The sequence below is a fragment of the Amblyomma americanum genome, chromosome 4, assembly GCF_052857255.1.
Source record: "Amblyomma americanum isolate KBUSLIRL-KWMA chromosome 4, ASM5285725v1, whole genome shotgun sequence".
Lineage (NCBI taxonomy): Eukaryota > Metazoa > Arthropoda > Arachnida > Ixodida > Ixodidae > Amblyomma > Amblyomma americanum.
This window is the reverse complement of record NC_135500.1, coordinates 102,295,469-102,302,833: the sequence shown is the minus strand read 5'-3', so window position 1 is coordinate 102,302,833 and position 7,365 is coordinate 102,295,469.

Below are 7,365 nucleotides of genomic sequence, written 5' to 3'. Positions count from 1 at the left end.
TTTCTCGTGAACCATATTTCCACGTGACTGCAAAATGAGCGTGTGTCTGGAACCATAGTGTCAGACGTGAACACTGGTTCATATGCCCTTGAGCGAATGTTGAATGTGAGACTTTGCTTATTGCTACATTGCAGGTTGCTTAGAAGTCAAAGTATTGCTCGCTGTTTTAGCACGGCAAGATATTTTTTCTGTTGTTTTTGAAACAAGCGGGCACAAATGGAGGGCTCCTAAGCGTATTTCATAGAATATCAACCACCTGCTACAGCATCGTTCCTCTGTGGTTTTTACAGTAATACCTGCTTTCATGTGAGGCCTTCATTCATGGCCGTAAAGAACGCAATCCCTGCTTTCTTGTTAGAGCTTCACCCATCGCCTTAAAGAAATTTAGCCGACGATTGTTCTTTATACGCCGACGTTCGTGTGAGTAATTCGATTACGCAATGTATTTTGACGCCGAAAGCTCTGTTTCCCGTGGTCTGAACCTTCCCTAGAACCCTGCGGCGTCTGCGACCTTGAAGGTGCAGCAATAGATTTAGCTGCCCCAGAGTGAACACACCAGCTTCGCTGAGCACTGCACGGGAGCACTATGCTATTGCCGCAGCCGATTTCGCCTCATAATGAAGATGATGACCTCAGGCTTAGCGGTACATACTCTCGACGGACGTTTGGACGGGGTTAAACTACATTGCACACAGTCGTCTTCATCAACTTCGATCTGCTGCGCGAACATATGAGATTAGGTTAACCTCAATCAGAGCTCAACTTTGGTCTACGCCGCCGTCATACGTCCCGACGACCCCGCAAAGCAAAGCCATAAGCCAACTAGGGTAACCATATGCTTTCGCACGTGTTCTGGTTTTAAGTGTGTTAGCTCGCACTCATCACGTTTTGAGATTTAGTGGGGTCTGCTACCACCCTCGATTACAGCGCCATCGGTGGAAGCAACTACTCATTATGTTTCGATATTTCTTGAGGTCTCCTTCCTTCCCTTCTTCTCTCAGTTCATCATATATTCCTTACTTTACGGCGCGGTTCGGGTGTCCACGGAGATATGTTAGACAGTTAACGCGTATTTTAAAACCAATTTTCATCTTCCTTTTTTAAATTTTGACCACTCGGTCATCGGACAAACTTTTTTCGAGACTTTTGCAAAATTTCTGCCCTCAGGAATTCTATCTTGTCTACTGTAGGATGTGGGTGCTATAGAGCGAGTGTAAAAAGCGCAGGTATATACGTTGCATCTGGCTGTACAAATAGGCTGCAAAGCGACAAAACTTTTATTCCTGTATTCCACCTTGCTACCCTCACAAGCTGAATTTGTAGACGGCGCAGTTTTCGTTTTTATTTCGGCGGGCGCTCGAAGCGAGCGGACGTGTCTTTTAGCTCTCTGCTCCTTCGGACGCTGGGTCTAAGGCTTCGCGGCGCTTCGGGGTCTCCCCATTGAGGCCACAGACACCGTGAACGAGTGAATGCCTGTGTTAGGCGGTGACAATGAGCAACGCAGGGCAGGCCGCCCCCGCTCACGATCACGGAGACGAACGCCATCCAGAGCAAGGTCGTCCAGCACCATTCGGCGAATGCAGGCCGAGATCGCTGATCTGCGGGACAGGGTGAAGTGCCTGACGGCGGCGCTCATCACTACCTCGGAGAACCTCGAGTCCGTCATCGGGACCTTGGACGTGTCGCCGGTGGACCCACGCCTTCTAGCCTTGAGGGACGCCATGGCGCTCGCTCACCAGACGCAAAACTCCATGGCGGCTCCCTCCCCGCCATTTCTGGCCACTCCTGCGCTTCCTGCCGCCATTGCTACACCTGGGGAACCACCTATGATGCCCTCTCCCCCTGATGCTGCTGCTGCGGGCACACAGCGGACAGCTGCAGCCGAGGAGAGCATGTGCACGCCGATGTACGCGTCTGTTCTCGGAAAACGGCGACGCTCAACGGGGTCCGAGGAGGTGAGGGGCTCGGAAACCAAAAGGGACATCGCGGTGGCCAAGCGGGAAGCTCGAAGTCCCCCCACCGTCACTGTTCCCTCTCCCTCCACACTCGAAGGAGTCGGGCCTTCCCAGCACCAGCCCCATGGAGCGCACCTCCAGCCTGCTGCTGATGCTGCTGCTGTTGCTGCTGGGGCGACGGCGTCCGGAAGAAAACCGGGTACGACCTCACGAAATCCCGCTGCACGAGACCAGGCTGCGTCTTGGGCTTCGTCTGCTGGCAGCGAGCGCGCCCAACTCCGCGACGCTCCGCAGCAATGCGCAGCAGACAGCGGCGACGCTAATGCTGGGGCCAGCATGGTCCCGTGGCGCATTATAACTACCAAGGTGCAGCGGCGTCGGAGAGCTGCCCAGGAGCGAGCCGTGGCTGCCATGGAGGTCCCGTCCAGCCTGGTGGGGGCGGTGCTGTTTCGGCCCGCGAACGTGGGCACCGCCTTCATCAGAGAACAGGGCTGGGAGTTGGCCTAGGTGATCGAATCCCGCTCGGGCGTCCTCTCCGTCCGGATAAACATGCAGCGGAATGTGGTGGCAGTGGACGCGGGGAGCAGCGATGCTCTCCAGGCCCTGCTAGCCACAGTCGTCATGCGCGGCGTGCCGGTCTGCGCGAAGGAGCCTCCTCCTCGGAATCAATGTCCGGTGTGGACGGGCGCAGGATGGTAGTGGAGCTGCTAGCGGCGGCGGAGTCAACGGTACCGATGGTATCGACGTCTCTGCCGGGCAGCACACTCGCTCTCCGTGTTGCGGCGCCGACACCCCCGGCGTTGACCACCATATTCAAGCGCAGGCTCGCTGTCCGCCTCTGCCGTCCCCGACCGCTCCAATGTGCCAAGTGCCCCAGCTTGGGGGATGCCACTGAGGTGTGCCGTGCTCTTTCCCTATGCACGCGCTGCGGCGGGCCGCTGCCTTAACTGCGGGGGGCGGTACGAAGCCATTGACCCAGCGTGCCCGCACTGGCAGCGAGAGCGTACGTCACGTGGCCACTTTAATGGCCACATTCATGGCACCGATGTCCAGGCGGGTTGTCCGAGGCGCACCCAGGCCATAACAGCGGCCCCAGCCCAGCAAGATCAGCATACGCCGGGAGCGCTTTCTTTTGCGCAGGCCGTCTGGGGGGCACCCCAGCAGCAGCAGCCATCCAAGCAACGGCAGCGCCGGCAGCGGCAGCGGCGATCCGGTTGCCATCGCGCAGAGCGACGGGCGCGACGGACTGACAGAGCCGCCGACTGGACTGTCTACAACCGCTTGGACGCAGCAGCGCGCCGCCACGCCAACAAGCTATACCGCCGGCACTGGGCTTCACTATGCCAAAGGATGGAGGAAGATGTCAGCTCGAGGAGGCTGTTTGACACCCTGCGGCGCATCACCGAACCACAGGCAAACCGTCAACCGCTGGCCGCCCTCGCAATCGCTACCCTCACAAGCTGATTTCGTAGTCGGCGCTGTTTTCTGTATGACACAGCTGTAAGGATTCCGACTGCGTAGCTTTCTAGCAATGCGGGGCATGATTTTTATGGTGTTATATGCAGCTAAGTACTGATCAGCGCAAAAGGTAACATTAAACTCAGGAGAACAGTGGTTGCTTCCTTGCATTTAGCCCTGTATCAGTAGGTTACATTCCGCCGTCGTGCTTTCAGTGCAACATTTTTAACACCAATCTGTAGCGCCAGGGAGCAGTTTACTACCCGTGTAAACGTAAAATATAGCTCTCTCACTAGTACGTAGTGAGCAGTCGTGAACGTAATCCTTCGTCGCAGCTACCGTATTCTTTACTATTCGTAACCGCAGTGACACGCTAAACATTACGATGCACTTCCCACATAGGGTCACTAGTGTTTGCCCCGACAAATAAAAACTGACTGAGCATTGTACGCGCCACATCTCCTCTCTTTCAGAAGGTCTTCTCTCAAGACCACATGATAAAATGGCCACTGGTTGCAAATTCGCCTATTTACGAACATTCGAATAGTTCTTTTTCAAATAGCAGAATGGTTTAACTTGACACTGATGCAATGGCGTCGTTCAGGTTTTCTTTTGACAGATGGGCTACTCCCAGTGTCACGGCAAAGACCAAGGCGCAATAAAATAGTAAAGCCTACCTGGTGCATTCATCTCTCAACTGATTTACACCAACAGGTGTGCCAGTTAAAGCTGCTACCTATATAAATTACTCCTTTGCACCACCTAAAAAGCTGGAGCGACAGCCACCCGTGGGCGGGGCACGATGCAAATGGCATCGTCATTGAAGCCACACTTGAAATACTGTCATCATATTTTGGACTCAAGTCACAAAAGCTTCCCTTAGGTATCAGTTACACATGACAGGAAGGTACGTTGACGCCACGCCACTCGTTACAGCCAACGCAGCGATAGCCCAGCAATGTCAGCTAGTCAGAATTGCAACGTTTAATCATAAATCCATCTGGCGATGGAGTTTATTTAATCGGCCAAATCTAGAACATCAAAAGCCGACCGGCAATCTCAATTTAAAGCAGCCGATTGGCCCCTTGAAAAACGAAACCTGAAATGCACTTCACTACCTCCCGCATCCCTTTCCTCCCAACGCGTTTCTAGTTCCCCCGAGATTCGAGAGACCGGCTCGGATGTGGCGTGGATCGGACGCTCGCGCGAACGCTACTCGCTTCACCCATGCCCACCGCTGAATTCAGCGACGGTCAACACCAATCTTGCCTGGATTTCGTCTTCGAAGCTCGGACAACGCCGTCGGACGCATCGGCAAGTCCCTTTTTGCCTGTTTCTGCGGACTTTTCTGCGTTTCGGCTCTCGCCGGTACGCACGGCCCGCTAGGCCCACGCCAGGCCTAGCGACCCCGCTCTGACGGGGCTGTGCCGCATTATCTGAGTGGGATCTTCCTCCAACATTGGACATGGAAGTCACCGTGGAGGGGACTGACATTAGCCCCGAAGAAGTTTCGCACCAATATGGTTGGTTCACCGTCTGTGAATCGAAACGCTCCGGTCACGAACGCCAAAGGAATAACCCCGCGGCACACAATGGAACCGATCGCGCCGAGGGACAGGGCAGCATGCGGCACTCTGCCGACTCCTCTGCGAAAAAGCTTGGCCGACGACTTGCTCGACAATCGGTGGCGTCGAACCTACCTCGCCTATCCAAGGGCCTAACAAAGGTGATATTCCGGCCATCGGGCGGCCTCCGTATACTCGAGAGCTGTGGCCAACTCGGAATCTTTCAACTCATCCGGGACGCCGCGGGCCTCACCTTGGCAGAATCATCTGAAGACTGCATGCTACTCAACTTCAAGCAACACACCATACTGGTGGCCACCCATTCCGCGGTACGAGTGGAACGCTACTTAAACATCAAGGAGCTCATCTACGGCGCGAACAAGATCGCCATCACCTCGTATGTCGCCACGCCGGATGGCAGTGGCAAAGGAGTGATCCAAGGCGTTCCGAAACATCTATCGGACGCTGACATCGTTGCGAACCTTCAGCATCCATGGAATCCTCCAATATGTGGAGTCCGGCGTATGGGTGCGCAGTCGCAGACGGTAATCATTCTCTTCAACGGTGAGCGAGTTCCCCGTTGGATCAGCTTCGGTGGTGGCATGATTCGCTGCTGCCTCTACAAAAAAAAATACGAAGTGTGTTCTTTGTGCGGACAACTCGGACATTGCAGAGACGTTTGCCCGGACCCGAAAAACGCTCGCTGCCGCGGATGCGGCGTGGCCAATCCTCCTGAGACACATAGCTGCGAGCCTGAGTGTGCCTTGTGCGGTAAGGGCCATGAACTGGGCAGCAACAAATGCCGCGAAATCTACCGCACTCCATACATTGTCAGCAAACGCCGCCGGGAACAGGAACGCCAACATCTGACCCAGCATAGCCAAGAGTCGCCGCAGTCTAAAGAGCGACGCAGGCGCTCCAAAAGCAGAGGACGAACAAATTATAGACATCGATCCAGCTCCTTTCCACGACTGGAACCGAGAGGCCGGTCCGCCTCCAAATCCAGGACTCCTTCACACCAGCCACGGAACCCCGGTTTGAACCAGGACGCTGTCGGCACGCAAAAGGAAGGCTGGGCAGATAAAGCCTCCCAGAAATCTAACTCCAACCCCTCTGAGCTAGCAGACCTGAAAGTGCTGGTAGTGAAATTACTTCGTGAGGTCGAGGACCTAAAGAAAGAAAATGCCGCTCTAAAACAGCAACAAATGCAGGCTGGGTCACCGCCTACGACCGATGGCGCCAATAACCCTACCCCCTATACCTCCGCCGGAGCGGACATGCATGCTGAATCAACGCGGGCACCCCCGCCTAAGCGAAAAGCAGGCGATTCCCTGTCCGAAGGCCAAACACTAGCCGACACCATTCACAAAATTGAAGAAGCGCAAACGCAGACTAACAGCACCCTCATTCAAGTGCAGCTTACAATGACTTCCATCATGGAAGAATTATGCAGACACCGGCAGGAATTAATTAACTTAGGCAGCTGGCAGCAGGAAGCAGAGAGCAGGCTCCTTCCTCACAAAATTCGCAAACCCGCTTCTTCTGAAGCGGTATCCGACTAGCAACAACATGGCGCCACAACCCAATTACACCATCTGGCAGTAGAACTGCCGAGGATTTAGCCGCAAACGAGCTGTACTCCAACAATTCCTCAACAATAGGGACGGGCCAGACTTAATCGCACTACAAGAGACACAAACTAATAGCAAGCTAGCTGGGTATCAATCCTTTTCATCGGGGGGTGGAACGCTTGGAGTCACGACTCTTGCCAAACGAAATATTACGGTAGTACAGCACGATACCCCAGTCACAAATATCACACACGTGCTAGTCGAATTAATTCCGCCTAGGAAACCCGACCACAGTCTGTTTGTGCTGAATGTCTATAGCAGCCCAAAGTTACGGAAAGCAAGCTTCGGCCCGCTTTTTCAGGCGACCCTGAAGCTCGCAGGCAATCACCCCGTCATTTTCACGGGAGACTTTAATGCCCAACACCCGGCTTGGGGTTACGCACAGGAGGACATTAAAGGTAGAAAACTGTGGCTCACCGCACAACAGTGTGGATTGACTCTTCTTACAGATCCACTAGTCCCCGCCCGCTGCGGTAACAGTGTTTCCAGGAATACGTCTCCCGATCTGACTTTTGCTAAAAATTCGGGCACTCCAACATGGATAAACACTCAACAAAATTTCGGCAGCGATCACTACATATTGGAAATAGTGACCTCAAGTGGCCCCAAACGTCGTAGCGCTCGAGCCCCCACCCTTGTCTATTGGGACACGTTCCGCGCTAGAAGAGCCGCCCGAGAAGCTGATACCCCCGAAATAGTAGACATAGATATCTGGGCACAGGATCTTTGTCAAGATGCCAAAGCAGTCACCCATAC